This window comes from Oryctolagus cuniculus, chromosome 14 (assembly GCF_051225735.1).
Source record: "Oryctolagus cuniculus isolate XC-2025 breed Fujian yellow rabbit chromosome 14, ASM5122573v1, whole genome shotgun sequence".
In the NCBI taxonomy this organism is placed as follows: domain Eukaryota; kingdom Metazoa; phylum Chordata; class Mammalia; order Lagomorpha; family Leporidae; genus Oryctolagus; species Oryctolagus cuniculus.
The window spans coordinates 9,205,712-9,226,392 of record NC_142880.1 but is presented as its reverse complement, the minus strand read 5'-3'; the positions used below and the strand labels follow the sequence as shown (position 1 = coordinate 9,226,392).

Here is a 20,681-nt window from a genome sequence, read left to right as displayed (position 1 = left end):
CTTTTGATGCCTGGATTACAAAGCAGAGTGCCTGGACTTCCTGCTCTTCCACTTTTCAGTCTAGCTTCCTAAGACACCTGGAGAAGCAGTGGATGATGGTCCAAGTGTTTTGGCCCCTGTTACCCAAATAGGAGATCAGGATGGAGTTCAAGGCTTCTGGCTTCATCTCGACCTACCCATGGCCATTGCAGCTCTTTGGGTAGTTGACCAGCAGGTTTGGAAGATCTCCCTTTCTCTCTGTTGTTCCACCTTTCAAATAGATAAATCTTTTAAAAATGTGGCTTTAAAAGAAATTACATAATCTGACTTTGTGCCGGCCTGCGGCACAATGAACTGGGTCTTCCTGAAACAGAGAGTGGGAATGCGGGGACAAGGACGCAAAGAATGGAGCCAAGACAAGTCCTGATCAAGGCTCGTTTATTGAATAAATGCAGTAGTATTTAAACATGACCAGTTGTTTACAAGGAGGAGCACAAAAGATTTACATATCAAAACGGCTCTTAAGGTTACAATAAAAACACTTAGGTGATAAATGAAGGTTACAGGTGTGACTGATTATTTGTATCATCTCTTGTGAAAGGTTTTGGTTCCTCCTGCCTCTTCCCGGAATCTCCCCTAGCCTAATTGTCTGTGCCGAGAAGTCTCCATTCATATGTTTAAAGTGTAAACAAAGGGAGTGACTACCTGTGGCTGCCCACATGACTTTAATCCGTGAGTTTAAGAGACAAAACACTTTACCTCTAGACTATTAGAGAATCATAAACAGGAATTGTTTTATTCTGTCTCTAGTATGAATTTTCATGTTCTGATCAAAGATGGCTTTGGTCAACATAGACATTTAGAACACTGTGGTTTGAATGCTACTTTTAAGCAATATCATGGTTGTTTAATTTGTAGATGAGTGTTTTCAACCCTGGGAACATAAGAAGTAATTATAAATGATACAGCAACAAAAATGCTTTTAAAGTTATGTGTAGGAAAGAGGATATATATATTTGGGGTATTGATAATGCATATGGAAACTTGACTTTAGAATATCTAACAGATTTGAACTCCAGTTTAAATATGTGTAAGTGGAGACAGACTTACTTAACCTTTGAAGGCAAGGTAAGGTAATTGTTTAATGTATAAATCATTTTATAAAATTAATTCCCTTTATAAAAAGGTTGATTCCAAGGATGATAGTGTTAATCAGAGGAACTAAAAAAAACAGGGATTATTTCTTATTAAGATAAACAAATTATTCTTAGTCAAAAAAGATAAAGTGCTAATTAAAAATAGATGATTTTTCACCGGGTTATTGAACAGTGGGATTGTTGAAGGATATTAAGTCATATTTATTTTTTTTTATTTGAGAGACAGGAGAGAGAAAGGGATGTGGAAAGGGAGAGAGATACCTTAACTACCATGCACTTCCCAAAGTCGTAGGTTATTTGTTATGCTTTCTAACTCTCCAACTAGAAAATTTCTTAAAACTGTATCAGGTATAATAAATCACATAATATGAATAACGAAAGATGTCATGCACAAGATTTCCATTTTCAACAAATTATCCAAAAACTGTGGAAGGTATGTGGAACCCGGGGAAAATCCGTGAATGGCCACAACAGTGAGGCTGGGGCAGGGCGAGCTAAAAGCCAGGAACTCAGTCCAGATCCTTGTGTGTGGCTGGGATACAGCTGATAGAGCCACCACCTACTGCTTGCCATCATGGGCATTATCAGGAAGCTGGAACTGAGAGGAGAATTGGGCCTCAAACACAGTTAGTAGGACATAGATTATGGGATGCCAAAATTATCAACTTAAAAATTAGCCTGCTACAGATTTATTGGATTTCGTGTCTCACCTGTTATTTCCTTAACAGGGCCAGACCAAATGATTTTTGCAGGCATCTTATGGCCTAGAGGTCTGATGTTCCCCATCCCAGGTATATAACCTTCAGATCTCTTAAATGTGCACTCTAATTTTATTTTTTATTTATTTTTATTTTTTGACAGGCAGAGTTAGTGAGAGAGGGAGAGACAGAGAGAAAGGTCTTCCTTTTTCTGTTGGTTCACCCCCAAAGTGGCCGCTACGGCCGGCGGGCGCGCTGCACAGATGCAGATCTGAAGCCAGGAGCCAGATGCTTCCTCCTGGTCTCCCATGCGGGTGCAGGACCCAAGCACTTGGGCCATCCTCCACTGCCCTCCTGGGCCGCAGCAGAGAGCTGGACTGGAAGAGGAGCAACCGGGACAGAATCCGGCGCCCTGACCCGGACTAGAACCCGGGGTGCCGGCACCGCAGCCGGAGGATTAGCCTAGTGAGCCGTGGCGCCGGCTCTAATTTTACTTTTTAAATATTTTTGAGAAGGACATAGAAAAAATGAAGCCTTATTTTATTGTGATAGAACTCTGAAATATTTTCCTAGCCTCATTTGCTTTGTGTGTCTTCTAAAGAAATGAATGTATACTTGGCTTGGAATAACTACCTTGGCAACACTGGTGAAGTCTAGAAGTTGAGTTTGTGTGTGTGTGTGTGTGTATGCAAGTGCACATGCCAGTGTACATGAAATATTTAAAATTTCCAATTATTTTTAATCCTCTGCAGAAGACGTGGCTGGGACACCCTATGCAATGAAATTCTATATATTTTTGGCAAAAAATATGTATGTTAAAATAAAAGATTACACAACTATAATAACTCAGTTTTGGGTCTAAAAATTGAAATATAATGATTTATATAAATGTTTTGCCATAAAATAAAGTTTGTCTTGAGTTTGTTAAATTAATCCTCAACATATGTATCACTCTTTAAAAAGAAGCATCTCTCTGAAATGTTATTGAATATAATTAGTTAATTCACATAACATATCTCTAAAATTTGCAGTGGTGGCTAGACTTAGAACACTGATTTTCATAGAATGTTCTCAGAAAAGAGCTGCTAAAGGTGATTGTAAGTCATTGAAACCTAAATAACCCTATTTTTATAAATCATTCTCTAAATCTCTTATACCAGGGAAAGGCTTGTCATTTTATTAATAGCTTATTACCTAAAAATGATGTACAAGATTATTTTGAAAATTTCCCTTTTCTAGCTGCCTGATGAGCTGTTAAGATCGTTTTTCTGCAATTGATGTTATATTCAGTACTTGAAGTCGTTGAAATGTTAGTTTCTAGTTATATATTACTATGGTAGTGCTTTCATTTTATCTGCACTTTTATTGGGTATATTAAATGTCTGTGGTAGTTCTAGTTCAGTTACTGAAAAATGATTGAGTTTCTCACAATATATTTTATGGTTTCCAAAACCCTACAAATGATATTTCTTGCTTATCCTTTGATATAACTAAAACATTTAAGTGGAATAACTATAATGAGAACAGATATTTATAATGAATGTCTTTCGAAGGCCTCATTTTTCTTTTATTGTGTCTGATAATAGAAATAAAATGTAAAATTAAAGGTTCACAGCTTTAGAGTCTATGAACTTGAATCTATTGTACTGGAAAGACTGTTAATAATCGCCATAATTACACAGTAGAAATAGTTAGGAAAGGTAAAGCATGCAACTTTAAGGCATGACCCCATAAAAGCTGATAACGGTATGGCTAAGGTCATACATTGAATAAAGAAGCCATCAAAAAGGTGTACCTGATCTCTTAAAAATATCAGAGGCAATCATTTTGTGAATAAGCCTTAAAGTGTCACTCTTCTATAAGGAGTGGAAATGGTTCCACTGGATTTCTTATAGGTAAATAACCTTAAGAACCAAAGTTTCCTTAAAGTTCTACAGCACTATTGAAACCATTTTCCATTGTGTGTTTATGAAAAATCTTCTAATTTTTTTTAGAAAAGTTAATCTTTTAGGACTTCATGTAGGTAATTAATTTCTATTTTGTTACTGGAAGATTCTTGATTCAGTGATTTCAAAGCATGTTATTATAGTGTAAATAACACCATAATTAAACCCAGATTACCTATGGTGAGCCGAATCAAGGCTGTATTTGGCTGGGTTAACCAGGCTTGGGTTTTCAAATTAATGAATCCACCCAGGGAGGTTAGTCAGTTTCTACTGAATAAAACTGATAGTATTCACATGCATGTGGTCAGAGCCTGGACACTCTTACAATACAATGATGGGTAAGGAAACGGAGAAGTGTGTGATGACTTACAGTAAAGTAAAGACCTTTTAAACTTCACCTTGTCTGTATTTAAATACTCTTAGGTCATTGCCTGGGAGGGAAAATTTTTAAACTTTTATGTTTGCTTCAGTTAATGACTGATAGAAAGTTCACTTGTATAATATAGATTGTTCAAAAATGAAATGATAGCAGCTTTGACCTAGATTATCTTCAAACTATGGCTTTTTTCCACACCAGTTCTCACAGATGTTATTTACAGTAAATATTACCTGCTGGCAGAACACATCTCCACTTCATAACAGTGAAATCATCTAGGAGAGTCATAAAAGTCCTGGTTAGAGTTTCCAATTACAAGGCTCTAACCAGGAAATCACATTCTCAAAACATGGAGCCTAATTTTTTCTTTTTTTAAACAGCTAATTAGGTCAGGTTTGGTAGATACTATTTAACATTTTTGAAATTTTTTCTCAGTATCTAGAGTTTAAGGTACAGTTTCATTAACTTTTTACTTTAGAATTATTTTACTGCTGCATTTCATGAGCTCATTTGCTGTATTGGTTCTTTACAATAGATTTTAACAAGTTTTATGAAACCAAATATATTGTTCTTCACCATGTTAGGGTACTCTATCATGTGTGGCTCCAAATTTGACCTTTTTTTCTTACTGATCAGGAAACAATTTATTATACTAGTGTATCTTTTTTTTTTTTAACATATGTATTTATTTGAAGGCAGAGTTACAGAGAAAGAGGGAGAGATAGATCTTCCATTCATTGGTTTATTACCCAAATGGCCTCAATGGCCAGCATTGGGCTAGGCTGAAGCCAGGAGTTTCTTCCAGGTCTCCACGTGAGTGGCAAGGGCCCAAGCCTTTGGGCCATCTTCCACAGCTTTCTCTAGTCCATTAGCAGGGAGCTGCATGACAAGTGGAGCAGCCACATGAGATGTAGACATCCACATGGAGTTTCAGGATCCTGGCTTCTGACTGGCTCTGACCTGGAGTTTCAGGAATTTAGGGAATAACCAATGGATGAATGGGTTCTTTTCCTGTCTGCCTCTGCTTCCCCCTCTCCCCCACTGTCACTTTGTCTTTCAGATAAATAAAAACCAAATATTTCAAAGAAAATAAAGTACTGAATAAGAACATGAAAATTAAAGTATGCCAAGACATTTATCTTCACTCTGAGGTTAGGAAGGCATTTTAAATGCAACCTCTCTTTCAGTACAGCTTGTGGGACTGACTGAGGCTTCTTTGGGAGCCTAAGTCTTTAACATAATTTGCATTAGAGTACATTAATTAGCATATACTGTAACCTTAGGGAAAAAACAGAGAAAGTCCTCAGAAGGTTAAACAATATCTGCAGAGAAGAAAAGAGGGGAAACCAAAGTCCAAATCATTTTAGGAAAAATTTCCCATGTAGTCAATGCTGCCTGCTCTGGTCTTCATAATGAAATTCATTGTGAAACTTAGCTAAGGTTCTTTTTCAGATAGCTCAACCAAGCCAAGATATCTTGACTGTATTGCTAATCAGAAGGTAAATCAGCTCTCTGAGAATACAATGGGGTCTTCTGGCAAATTAACTCTTTCTGAACTTCAAATACAACTCTAAAAGATGCATTTTTTTTCATGCATTTTATTTTCAGAAAATATTTTATCACCTGTCCAATATCAGATTATGGACAAGGCAGTAAAACTACTAAGATATGTGATTAGTAGTACCTCAAGAAGTTAGTTTGCCTTCTTGGTTATAACTTCATTTTATCAATGGATAGGCCAAAGCACATGCAGGGGAAATAGTCACAAATCTTTGCTGTTTTTATACCAACAAATGAACTTTTTGCTGTCTACTACTATAATCACTCAGGATCTGCTCTTAGTGGTTATATGCCATCAATTTCTTTAAGATTTATTTTTATTTATTTGAAAGAGTTACAGAGAAAGGTAGAGTGAGATCTTCATCCACTGGTTCTCTCCCCAAATGGCCACAGTGGCAGGAGCTGAGCTGATCCGAAGCCAGGAGCCTAGAGCTTCTGGGTTTACACATGGATGCAGATCCCAAGGACTTGGGTCGTCCTCATCTGCTTTCCCAGGCACATTAGCTGGATCAGACGTGGAACAGCTGGACTTGAACTGGCACCTGTGACAGACTCTGGCCAGGCAGGCTGGGGCTTTAATCCAAATGCCATAGCACTAGCCCCTTTTCATTATTTTTTAAAGATTAGCAGTTGTTTTCATGTGATTTCCATGCCATGGTGGTAATAGTGTTCCAATAATATATTTCCTCAAAATACATAGATAGTAATAACATGTAAAAAGAGAAGGAGAAAACCAAAAAGCCCTGGCTAAACTTACATCATAGGAAAAATAATCTTTGTGGACCCTGGACAGTACCACAATCTATAGGAGCACCTGCATCTATAACTCCAGCTACAGTGCACTGAGTTCTGCATGTGGCAGTAGACTGCAGGCTCATCTCTTAAAATGTAAATGAGGGGGCAAAGTGATTGGCATAAAAATGTTGAATCAGACAGTTTAAATCAAAGGAATGACAACAGACCTTTGCACTTAACCCCCTGCAGTTAATCTTCGCTTATCTTACAGTTCCCCGGAATCTACAGACCTAGGAAAAATAGCAGGATGTGGCACTTTGTCCTAAACAGGAGCTGTGCAAAACTGCCAGCAGGCTGTGCACCTGTGCCAACCCATGCTGGATGTGACTGCCACCATATTGTAATCATTGCCGGCCTGTTTTGTGCATTCACGATGAAGAAAGTAAAAAGTACTAGCAAAGGAGAAAGGACCAGAGAAGGATAGAAAGGAAGAGCAACAATCGTAATAATATCTTGCTTCACAAAATGATGTCTAACTTCTCCAGTATCCTGGTAATTCTAGTTTGAAGAAAAATAACCATCAAAATGGGTAATTAGAACAAGTATTAACTCCAGATGACAGTGTTTTATTGAATTTTCTGTACATATGTCCAAATGATACATGATATACAACATCTACAAACTAAACAGTTTTAAACCAAATTAATGTAAAACTAGAATATTCATCTTTTAAAATGACATAATTAGAATTTTTTAAAAGAAAATCAAACAAAAGTAACTGGACCCTGAGCTTAAAGGACATTTTACCTAATTGGAAGCTAACACTGAAAAACTCATTTGGAATCTTCTGTTGAGAACCAAAAACTTTTTTGAAGACCCAGGAAAGATTTTAGGACATAGAAGATACAGAAGTTCTGGCATGAATATAAAAGCATATTCAGAAGAAAAGATGAGGAAATGGTTTGAAGAAATGCAACATTTGAATATACAACTGATAAAAATTTCCTTCTTTTTTAAAGATTTATTTTATTTATTTGAAAGAGTTACAGAGAGAGGTAGAGACAGAGAAAGGGGTCTTCCACCTGCTGGTTCACTCCCCAGATGGCCGCAACAGCCAGAACTGTGCTGATCCAAAGCTAGGAGCTTTCTCCGGGTCTCCCACGCGGGTGCAGGGGCCCAAGGACTTAGGCCATCTTCTACTGCCTTCCCAGGCCATAGCAGAGAGCTGGGTGGGAAGAGGAGCAGCCGGGACATGAACCGGCGCCCATATGGGATGCTGGCGCTTCAGGCCAGGGCTTTAACCTGCTGCGCCACAGCGCCAGCCCCCTGATAAAAATTTTCTATGATTAAAGAACGTCAGGTGTCTTTAGACTGAAGGTGTACTTGGAATTTGATCACGATGTATTTTAAAAATATAAACACTGGAATGAAATTTGATAAATATGCAGAGAAATAGACAGTCAAAATAACTTCCAGGGTGACAATGAAACAAAAAAAAAAGGAAACTTTGTTGTCATCAACACCAATAGATGTTGAAGACAGTTACACTAACAATGAATTTAAAGTTTTATATCCAGTCAACCTTATATCCAGCTGAAGAGGGAGATAAAAATCTAAAAATTTTATCACATAAATAGCCACTAGTGGAAAAAAAAAAAAAAAAAAACTAATGTTCAGTTAAACACTGATTTAAACGACAGTCAAATGGTTCAAGAAATATTATAGACACAGAACTTGATAAAATTAAGTTGTTGGTCACTTGTTGGGAAAAAAGATGAAGTTCTCCCATTCGTTCTCTGGTCCACTACCCAAATAATAGCAACAATTTGCCCTAGGCTAAAGCTGGAAGCCAAGAACTCAACTCAAGTCTCCCAAGTGAGTCACATGGACTCACTTGCCATGATCTGCAGCTCCCAAGGTCTGCATTAGTAGAAAGCTAGAATCAAGAGTGGACCTGGAACTGGAACTCTGATACTTTGGTATTGAGGGTGTCTTAAATGGCTCTTTAACTACTAAATGCTGCCTCTGTGATATACTTTTATAAGCATTTTTTAGAAAACATTAAAAACTCACAAAATGCCTGTCAGTATCAGAGAATAGTCAAAATAAACTAAGATTCTTGTAGAAAGGGGTACAGAAAAAATAATTACTGGCTTTTATGGCTATATTTAGAAAAAAATCTTAAATGATGGGTTTAGTATTTTAAAAACATTAAAATTTAAGCATAAGTAGAAACACTATTTCTCAACCATATGAAATAATAGGGGATATATAAAGTTTAACAAAAGGCAGAGGATAAAACTAAGAAGCACAGATGATAGTAAATATAGTAAACAGAAAAATAAAATCAGTACAACAACTGGTATTTTGAGTAGCATTTTTATCCCATGTTGTATGATTCTTTTATTACGAGGGAAGCTCGGTTATAAATATGTCTCTGTGCTTATCTTTAGTCTTGTTCCATCCTTATTCACAAAGACTAAATTGACATTGGACATGCTTGCCTCAGTTTTTCTCTTTTCTTTGTGAGGTAGACCTTTAATTGTAATTAGGGTATCCAGTCCAACACTGCCATGCCAGGGGAGTAATTTTAACTAATATTGGGTTCAATGTTGGGAAACTCAGGTTGGTTCTCACTCATACCATTCTTTAGTAATAGATTAGTTGTAAAGTCTTTATCTTACACTATTCTCAATACTTCTGTAATGGAAATGGAATGAAATTTATCAAGATTCCTTAGAAGCCAATAAATAGACATAAATTTACCAAATTAGTGGACCTGTTTTATTAGAATTTTTAAAAAGGTGAAAATAATATGGAAATGTTAAACATGGAGGCAATTAAATAGACATACCCTATAAAGAGTAGTATTTACTGTCTTTGCCCTGAAACCTGCCTCCATGAACTGTTATATGGCACTGCCTCTCCCTGGCTAACATCCATGGAATATTTACTGTGCCCTGTGTGTGTTTGCACACTTTAACGTTATGTTGTTACCTTATTATCTCAGTAGCCCTAGGGCATAGTTTCTCTTGTGTTTTTATAATCCAAATTAGCAAAGTGAAAGTAAACTATAGATTTTTTAAATAATTTGTGTAGTCATCCAGCTAATAAATGATGGAACTAACATAGGAGCTCAAGAATTTTTCCCAAATAGTAAGCAAGACAATTTTAGTAATATCAATACCAGACAAGTAAAAATTAGAATAAAATTGTTAGTAGGTAAAATAAAGTAATGATTTTAATAAAGGGAATATTCTTGCAAGAAAACCAGCATAAATTTATATATGTAAGACAATATTTCTTTGAAATAGATGAAGCAAAATTTACATTAAAAATTATGTTTTCAAACATTTGGGCAAAATTGACATGCTGCATGAATGTGTTATTTATGTACTACTGAATACTAATAAAATTGACCACTTATATCATAACAAGAGTATATTTCACATAGTTGACATCATATATGCCACATTTTCTCACCAAGTTCATTTAAGTTTAATTTCAGTTAGGTTAGAACTTAATCATAATAAAGGAATTAAAAGTATAAATATCTTTAAAAATTTAATAATACACTTCCAAGTGCTTGAAAGATAATTGTGAAAATCTTAACAGAATCACAAAATATTCAACTTAAGAAATTAGGACAATAAAATAAAGCTTATTTAAGAATAAAGGTGGCCGGCGCCGCAGCTCACTAGGCTAATCCTCCGCCTTGCAGAACCGGCACACCGGGTTCTAGTCCCAGTCGGGCGCTGGATTCTGTCCCGGTTGCCCCTCTTCCAGGCCAGCTCTCTGCTGTGGCCAGGGAGTGCAGTGGAGGATGGCCCGAGTACTTGGGCCCTGCACCCCATGGGAGACCAGGAGAAGTACCTGGCTCCTGCTATCGGATCAGCGTGGTGCGCCGGCCACAGCGTGCCGGCTGCGCGGCCATTGGAGGGTGAACCAACAGCAAAGGAAGACCTTTCTCTCTGTCTCTCTCTCTCACTGTCCACTCTGCCTGTCAAAAAAAAAAAAAAAAAAAAAAAGAATAAAGGTAAAAGAACATAAAATTTCAAAGAAATGGTTTTTAAAAGTTCATATATTAGATTAGGATTTGTGAAGATTAATGACAAAATAAACCTGAAACTAATTTTGAAATTTAAGTATAAAATAAGTGGGTTAGAATCATAGGAAGATATGTTTTTAAAAGCCAAACACCAATTATAAGCTTTTAAATTTGAAAATAGAAAAAGCATTGCCTTTTTTTTTTAAAGATTTATTTATTTATTTGAAAGAGTTACACAGAGAGATGGAGAGGCAGAGAGACAGAGAGGTCTTCCATCCACTGGTTCACTCTCCAAATGGCTGCAATGGCCGGAGCTGTGCTGATCTGAAGTCAGGTGCCAGGAGCTTCTTTCTGGTCTCCCACATGGGTGCAGGGGCCCAAGGACTTGAGCCACCTTCTACTGCTTTCCCAGGCCAGAGCAGAGAGCTGATTCGGAGTGGAACCGACGCCCATATGGGATGCCAGCACTGCAGGAAGTGGCTTTACACACTACACCATACCACTAGCTCCAAAAGCATTGCTTTTTCTAGAAACAATTGGAGAAACTTTGACTCCTAAAGAAATAGGAAATATGATTAAATTCTACCATGATTAGATTAGCTCTAACTCAGAATTATTTTAACTAATTTACTAGTAGTTATCAGAATTTCAGTGATCACTTAATTTCTATTTACAGAAAATATTTCAACAGTAAAAACAGTGGTGAGAGCTATAGAACTCATTTTGTGCTACTAATTGAATCCTTATATTTAAACAGAGTTGATTATGAAATCAGCGGCATGGGGTGATTGTTTCTTCATATGGAACAAGAGAAAATTAAATTGCAACTTCAGAACATGTACTAATTAATTCCAGAGGAATTAAAAAGTTGAAACTAAGTAAATTACATGTTAGGAATTTTCAGAAGAAAATGTCTGAGTTTTCTGCCGACTTTATTACTTTTTCCTTCTTGCCTCCCAAATGGCATTTACGGATTGGTGCTATCCCTGCAGCATGGATCATGGATAAAATGGCTGCAAGTGGTTGGGACTGGGTCAGTCTGAAGCCAGGAGCCTGGAATCCCATCCGGATTTCCCATGTGGTGGCAGGGTTCCGAGTACTTGGGCCATCTTCCACTGCCTTCCGGGTACATCAGCAGGATCAGAAGTGGAGCATCTGGGACTTGAAATGGTGCTCTGATGTGGTATCCGGAGTCGGACGGGGTGGCTTTACTCACTGCACAACAGTGCTGGCCTTTGTCTCACTGAATGCAGACGGAGATTTGTCTTAAAGTTGTCCCAAGATTCACATGGAATAATTCCTTGTCAATGCTTGAATAGGCCATAATGTTAACAAGTACTATCCATATACTGATTTTCTCTTTATCTCATATATTACATTGTAATACTGGGTCAGTTCTACTTTAGATAACACAGCAACTTCAATGGTCACTCAGCCTTAATATTAAGTCAAGCAACCATGGAGAGAATTTACAAGGATTATTTCAACTTTATAATGGAAATTTAAATTGCTATTTTAAAACATTTCATCTTGCCAATATCATCTCTGATTTTGTTAGCCAGGGTTGTTAAGGTTTTTTATTTATTTTTTCTTTCTGTGAAAGAGGAGAGTGAATATTTTCAGCTCTGCAGGCCCACTGTCCTCCGTTGAAACAACTTAAATCCACCAAAAGGCCCACAGACAAAGCCAAATGAATACTTGTGACTGTGTCTAGTGAAACTTGAGTCATTCACCTTGCCATTCTACTTCCATAATGTTCATCTGGTATGAAATATTAATTTTCTCTCTTGCTGCTTCAACTATTGCAAATGAAAAGCAAATTCTTAGCCATTACGTCGTACACAAACAGCATATGGGCTACATTAGGGATATAGGGCTTGTTTGTGTGTCCCTATTCTTTGCATGCCAGCAAGTATTTATTTTTTTGCACTATTACTAGTATGTACATAATGGGTAATGTATGTGGCCTTATTTTTATTATTTAGTGCTTAAGAAGAGGCCTGTACGTACGGAGAGAGATTGCATTGTATGAAGCTCCTGGTCATATTACTTAAATTATACACTTATTCTACTAAAGACCACTAAGCACTACATTTTATTTTATTTGAGACAATTTTTAAGATGAAAATTTACCTCACAAAGGTAGTATTTCAAATGCCTTACTTTTAAATATCAAAATCTATTTTAAGTGTAACTGAATAATTTGATTACTTTAAATTGTCTGGTTTTAACCTGATGAACCTTAATATTTTCTTTCCTGAAACACTGAGTTTTATATCCTGATAATTATCCTCCTTTTTTATAATCCAAATTAGTCCTGATATAGGTTGTACTGGAGTGGAAAACTTTAAACCAAATTTCATATTATTCTTCTGTATCACGATTGCTCTTTATCCCTGTACAGATTAGCTAAACCTTGATTCATCAGTGAACATGGAGGAACAGGTTCTTTTTCCTATTTTTATCTTCAGATGATAGTTGTATTTTTCTACTGTGTGATTTTAATATATAAAATATCACATAAAACATGTAGCTTAAGAAGTTTTAATTTAAAACATCAAATTTCTAGAAATCGTATTGCATTTGTTCTGTTTGTGGTTCAGTATATGCAAATGTTGCATTTTACACAAAATTTCTCTCTAAAAATTTAAATGTTTTCATTATATTCCCACTTGTGAAACTACCTTTTTTCATATTTAGAATTTCTGCTTCCTTATAGTCCATAAATTATGTTATTCATTTATTTTATTTATTTGAAAGAGACGTACACACAGTCAGAAAAAGATCTCCCTTCCATGTATTCACTTTCTGAATGCTTGTAATAACCATGTAATGGGTCAGACTGAAGACAGAAACTTGAAACTTAGTTTGGGTGTCCTTTGTGGGTGGTAGTGACCCAAGTACTTGAGCCAATACCTGCTTCCTCCCAGGGTGCCATACACATAAGATAGAAACTGGAATTGGGGGTAGAGCTGGTACTCCAATCTGGAGAGTTTGATATGGGAAGTGAACATTAAAAGTGGTGTCTTAACTGCTACACCAAACACCTGTACCTAAGCATTTTTTTTTTTTTACTAATAACAGGTTTTTTTGTTTGTTTGTTTTGTTTTGTTTTGACAGGCAGAGTGGACAGTGAGAGAGACAGAGAGAAAGGTCTTCCTTTGCCATTGGTTCACCCTCCAATGGCCACCACAGCTGGCGCGCTGCGACCGGCGCACTGCGCTGATCCGATGGCAGGAGCCAGGTACTTATCCTGGTCTCCCATGGGGTGCAGGGCCCAAGCACTTGGGCCATCCTCCACTGCACTCCCTGGCCACAGCAGAGAGCTGGCCTGGAAGAGGGGCAACCAGGACAGAATCCGGCGCCCCGACCGGGACTAGAACCCGGTGTGCCAGCGCCGCAAGGCGAAGCATTAGCCTAGTGAGCCGCGGCGCCAGCCGAATAACAGTTGTTTAACAAAGTATTTAGTTAACTATTGAATTTAGAGAGGAGTAAAATACAAACTAATTAGATTGACATCACATCAAACATTTCTCTTCTGAAAGTTTCAATACTACATTTCAAGAGATGAACAATAAGAAGATACAATAACGTCTTGTAGTTTGCATCCAAAATAATATATATTTTCTAGTATTCCAAATTCAAGTAAAAAAAAATGGCAAATTATACTCTATGGATATGGTGGGGTCCTGTAGGCCTTGTCATAGGATCTGTAAGGTCACAGCTATTTACAAAATAATACTGAAAGTTGCCTTTTATTCATTTGGTGCCATTTGTGCAGATAATATAAATGCATTGATGGATAAAACTGCTGTCATTTCAACATGGATCACTGCAGTGACAGCCTGCCGCCCTAATAGCTTTGTGTGATTCACATTCATCTACACAAACCCTAAAAAAATGCCAGTTTTGTGTTGAATAGCCTTCAAGAAGCAGTAATTTTTTTTTAATTTCACCTTGACGCTTATTTCTCCATCCTTTTATTATTGGTGTCAAGATAGGAAGTGTTCAGTCAGGCAGTCACTTCAGTGCTGAAGTGTGCCCCTGTTCATCATGGTTACCGTGGTGTGCACGGAGGATGCGCACTAGCTCATGGGAGCAAATTGTACACACCTCATGACTACTTGATGTTCATTTACATCATCTCAATACTCAAAATCAGACATAGTGGGAACATTTACAACAGAAATAGACAAACGGGATACAATTGTCATTGTATCACTTTGGTGAAAAAGACTGATAGTACTCTGCAGGGGTAGAGCAACTGAAACAATGATGCTTTCCAGTCAGAAATATCAGACAGTACCATCATATTAGAAAACTGGCTGCTTCTTATAAAGGGGAACATATATTTATAGTATGGCCCGGCAATTTCATTTCCAAGTTGTCTGTTGAGAATGAATACAGGCCAGCGCAGCAGCTTACTAGGCTGATCATCCGCCTGCGGCGCCAGCACACTGGGTTCTAGTCCTGGTCGGGGCGCCGGATTCTGTCCCAATTGCTCCTCTTCCAGGCCAGCTCTCTGCTGTGGCCCGGGAGTGCAGTGGAGGATGGCCCAAGTGCTTGGGCCCTGCACCCCATGGGAGACCAGGAGGAAGCACCTGGCTCTTGGCTTCGGATCTGTGCAGCACGCCAGCCGCAATGTGCTGGCTGTGGTGGCCACTTTGGGGGTGAACCAATAGAAAAAGGAAGACCTTTCTCTCTGTCTCTCCCTCTCTCACTGTCTAACTCTGCCTGTCCAAAAAAAAAAAAATGAATGCAAATTTCCACAGAAAGATTTACATTATATGTGTGTGTGTATATATATATATAAAAGCATATATTTACATAAGCACATATATACACACATATATAAGCACACACATATAAGCTTTGTTCACAATAGCTAAATATTTAAATGCTGTATGTGCACAAGATTAAGCAAATATATTTTGGTATATTTCATATACTCAATACTCTTCTGTACTTAAAGTCAATATTGATAGACTCATAAAATTCAAAAAGATTGTGGTGTGTATGTACTATGACACAAAGCATATGACATGCAGTTTGAAGATAGGCAAAACTTGGGTGGTACTAATCCCATCTTAGATGATAAAGTGATCATATTAAATGTGGAATTGATTATATAGATAGGATTAAATGTCAAAAGGAACACATAAATAAAACCAAGTGTCTGGTAATAACAACAGATAGAATCAAAAAGGAGAGAAAGTTCCAACATGGGAAGCAATCCACACAGCAGACCCATAGAACGACAAACATTCTAAACAGCACTCTGACCTCAGAAGCAGCCACTAAGGCATTCGGATCAGGCTGAAAATCCCATGAGAACATTTCAGGCGCGGAAAGCCAAGACATAGTGGCAACACTGTTCTGAATCAAGGATCTCTGTGAGTGACATCCCATTGGAAAGAAGTGGTCATCAAAGAAGGATGTGCTTTTCTCTGAAAGGAGAACTTCTACTTTGCATATGGCCCTGTCTAAATAGCAACAGGGTTTGTGGACTCAAAAGGCTTCGATAGCCTTGGCAACTCATGTCACTGACTTCAAAAATAACAATGTTAACTGTTAAATCAACAACTGGAGTCACTCTTCACTGACTCCCCATGTTGGACCTCTGTCCTTAATGAGGTGTACTATGCGAATTAACGTTAAAACTTGTCTTCAAACTGCTCTTTATACTTTGTGTGACTGTGTGGGTGTAAACTGTTGAAATTTCTACTTAGTATAGAGTTGGTCTTCTTAAAGTCAATTAAAAATGGGAATCCTAATGAAAAATGGAATGGGAGAGAGAGTAGGAGGTGGGATGGAAGTGGAGCTGGGAGGGCAGGAATGGGCGAAGAACCACTATATTCCTAAAAGCTGTATAAATGAAATTTGTGTTCATTAAATAAAAACCTACTAAAACATAGGCAAAACTAACTTACTGGAAAAGCAACATAGGAGTGGATGTCTAAAAGTGAGAGTGTAGCCTTTACTCAAGATAACCTCTATCTCCTGCCTATTTGATGTGTTTAAAATTCATTCAAGTTTTCACTTCAAGGAGTCATTTCACAGCGAATACGGTTGTGACCACCATGAGAACAACATGCTATCAACATGTCACATGAGCAGATGTGACACACAAGTGGTGATCAGGGTCGGAGGGGCCAGAGTCTTGAAGATGCTGCCGGGAAGGCAGAAATTTCCTTTTCTCTCGCAGTTCACAAGGAAGTTGCAGTGCCCAGACATTCTGTGTATTTGAACTATTTCTTCAAATTAAGATTAAATATATAACTAAAAAATAGCAGCAAAAATTACTGTTTTTATTCATTTGACATGTATAAAAATGGAGTTAGTTAAGATAAAGCTTGATAATTTAAAATGAGAAAAAGTAACCATCCAAATAGACCATCTTTTATTCAGTATCATTACCAATAACCATTTTCCAAAGCAATGCACCTGATTAAATGGTAAAAACACAACTCTAAGCTAGATTTGGTGGCAATGGGACATGTTTTATCTGCTTGTTATTTTTAACAGGTATTTGTGGATGAAAAGCAGTTCTAAAGGTATCACCTTGGAAATACTGTAATATGATTTAATGTTCTCTTTTGTGTATTAAAACTCAGCATACAGTTAATTTTACAGCTCCATTGTATACCTAGCTAAACTTGACAGAGATTTTTACCACTATTGAATCCTGTTTTACAAGGTTATTTTTTCCTGAATTTAGATGTTAATTTTTTTCCTGCAATTCCTGGACTTCATGGTTTAATGAAAGCCATGCATCATTGCATTAAGTGAAGTAAAGCGCTGGATAAAATAGAACATTGCTATTAACCTCTAACATTAGTGTGGAGGGAGGCAGAGACAAGTTTAATAACTCAGAGATAAAATACTCACAGTGTAATTACCTAAGCCTGCTTTATCCTGGTACATTAACATAGGGTAATAAACTTGAGTGTATTTTCAAAGAGGAATGAAATCATCATCAATAATCAATTGTATCCATTTTATGGCTTATGAAGTGGTTGGTCTTTTAAAATGGGGTCATCATCTGATGTCTGACTTCTGCAAAATGATGCAGTGTTTCATTTTATTGCTATATAAAGCAGATTTAGACCTGTGCAACACTGCATGAACTTTAGAATATGTAAACTTAAATTCAGCATTTAGCCTTTCACAAAGTCTTTTGTGTTGAGTCGAACTCATGCCAAATATTATTTCTGGTTTGCATTGCGTATCTTTATGTTTCCAGGCTATGGAAAGGTCAACAGTAAAATTCTTGTTTCCTAGATTACACACCATAGCCGATAGGCTAGAGCCTAATTTAATTCTTTGTATAGCTATATTTTATGTAAGCATAAAAGCATTTTGTGACAAATTTAGTGCATGCTGTTAAGAAAGATGTGAGAAATACATTTTCTTTCTCCTCTTTAAGTTCACAAGGCAGTTTATACTTGCTTTGGCTTACAGTTTTGAGTATTTCTCTGTAGAGAATTTTAAACATTTGAAAATACACACGGATTCAGATAAGATGAAAATATCACTGATAACAAGGTGTGATTTTAATAATGCCAGTTGAATGCAAACTCTGTAAGCCCACTGGAAGTCAGCAAGAAAAATATTTGAGCAATCCAAAAATGTATTTTCTCCATCTAATAATTCTGAAATAATGTGATTTTTAAAAGCCATTTAGGAAAGTAGAGATTTTAGCCCTAAATGCAATTAGCCAGGGAACCTAAAGAAACATATAATAGAATTTTGTATTCACAAACAAACCCTTGTTTGGCCCCTGCTTTATAAGCAGTTGAAAATACAGCCCGTGAAACTAAACAGACCTGAAAAATTCATAGTTTGGAGCTCATGAGAAAGAAAAAACTGATTAACTGATATATTATTATTGGGTATTTAAAAAAGCTTCTTTGGTACATACTTAATTGAGTCTATAGATCCATTTATAATTATTTTAGGATTTTTAAAACTATTCACAAGAGAAACTGAAAAAAAAAAAAAAAACTCTTCAGTCATTATTTATACTCCCACAGGACATATAACAGTCCCAGTTTTCAGCACCTGCTACACTCTATGCATTCACAGTGCCTGGTCCCTCTGCTGAAGTCTGTCTAAAAATATGTTTTGTTGATGGAAAAAATAATGGATCTTAACAAAACATCTAATAAATGTAGGGAACATACTCTAGGTATTTCCCTTTTGGAAGATGATGAGATTTAATATAAAGTGAGGAGATTCCCCCATGACCAGAAATTAATTTAGAAACCCGTTTCAAAAATCTTATAAAGAACAAGCATATCAGGACAGAGGAGCCACAGTAAAAAAAAAAATCTATCACAGAAACACAGCTGACCTCCATGCCTGTTAGCTTTGCTCACCCATGAGGGTACCTGACTCTTACAAAAGCTGTTAGATTTAAGCACAGAGTGGATTGAAAAATGGGTTTAGCTGTTTTATATTATTATGGCCCAAAGGTGAAAGCACATTTCAAAACCGAGCTTGTCGTTTTGAAATATGGTTGCCACAGGGAAGAGGGTATACAAGAAATGAAAACAAATTTCATTAGGTTGGAAATTCTACTGCTAAATCAAGAAGGGGGCAAAAGTCACATTGTAAACTTGTAGGAGCATCATGAAAAACAGATCCCCTCCAAGCTCATTCTGGAAAGAGTAAGGTACATTTCATGTGGAACTTGGCAATGATTTGAAAAGATTCCCAAATGGCAAAGGCGTGAGGTAATTTCAGGGCTGTTATTTAAACCCTAAGCTTAGAAAATGCTATCAAAGATGAGAACTAATAAGGCAAGTGACCTTTTCCTGCTCCTGTTTTTTAAATGTTTTTTAATACTCCTGTTAAGCAGAAACTTTCTCGAATGGTCCTGTCCTGAATTAGAGGAGATTATGTGGAATAGACCCTTTCTAAATGGACAAATGACATCAAAGTTAATTAAAAGCGTAGAAATGGGATGGGCTGGTCCATCAAAAACTGCAGTTAACTTTAATGAGTTAGTGATAGATTTATCATTCGTAGAATCTGCTCAGAAAGGGAGAATGAAACAAAATACCATGTCTTATTTCAAACATTCTCAGAAGGTGTTATTTATACATACATGGCTTCAGAAGTAACTAGTTGTCATAGATTTAGTTCACATTTTGAGACAAAAAGCACAGCCTATACAAACCTTACTTTTTCTGGTTATTGAAGTTGTTAATTGTGATGAGTTGATGAGGGATCTTCAAATTTTCATGGAAAAATGTATATTATGTAACAAATTATGTATGATTTTAAAATTAATGTGTAGCAAAATAAACATCTTTTAATTCCATTTCTACACAGACTCTTTGAAGTGCTCTCAGTATGAAAGTACAGAGAAATTGATTTTGCTAGGAGCAGAAATCCACGCATAGCTTTTCATCATAGGTGTTTTCCGTGAAGTTTCTGGAGACCCCTCTTATAAACAAAGCATCCAAGGTTTTACCCAAGGGGCTTTGTAGCATGATCTTCAGGATTTGCAGTAGTTGAGCTTTCTTGTCTTTTTGATTGTTACTCTTTGAGAATCCCTTTCATATTAAAATCTTTCATAATTATTGTGAGGTGAGCAGGATATTCTCATTTAAGAACACAATATTGGCTCTGGCATCATGGCTCAGTCGGCTAAACACTCGTTGGGATGCCTGCATTCCACATCTGACTTCCTGTTTCATTTCCAGCTGTTCTACTTCTAATCCAGCTTCTTGCTAATATGCCCGGAAAAGCAGCAAATGATGGTCCAAGTACTTGGAGTTTTGGTCCCTGGCTTCTTACTGGTGCAGACCTGGCTGTTATGTCCATTTGGGGAGTGACCCAGGAGATGGAAAATCCTTTTTTCTGTCTAGACTCTCCCTGTTACTCATTTGAATAATTAAATTGCTCTTAAAAAGAACACAGTATTTTCCAAGCTGTGTGTAATATAAATCAATATAGTCCTTAAGTACTTGTAATTGTAGTCATCTAAGAATTTCATACTTATTTTACACTTGAACCAATTTCATATTTGACAGAGTGTATTAAATCTATCAGACAAGTATAACTTCCTGTATGTAAATTCTTTTTAATAAAATAACATTTCAACTCTTCATCTTTTTGCAGTTTATCACTGTGTGTTAGCATACATGTGTATATCAATGCTTTCCCTGTATCTGT

At 36.8% G+C, this 20,681-nt stretch overlaps 1 long non-coding RNA gene across 8 annotated transcripts in view; it reads left to right on the top strand.

Moving 5' to 3' along the window:
- Positions 1 to 20,681, top strand: part of LOC149122234 (uncharacterized) — a 335,113-nt gene that overhangs the window by 101,249 nt on the left and 213,183 nt on the right. Inside the window, exon 4 of one of the 8 annotated variants that reach the window (XR_016220447.1) lies at positions 20,210 to 20,536. The exons of 4 other annotated variants lie outside the window; for them this stretch is intronic. This is a non-coding gene — a long non-coding RNA (uncharacterized LOC149122234). Of the gene's footprint in view, positions 1 to 59; positions 652 to 2,586; positions 2,678 to 20,209; positions 20,537 to 20,681 lie in introns of those variants that run through there. 3 more of the 8 variants (XR_016220448.1, XR_016220445.1, XR_016220444.1) reach the window with 3 other exon arrangements.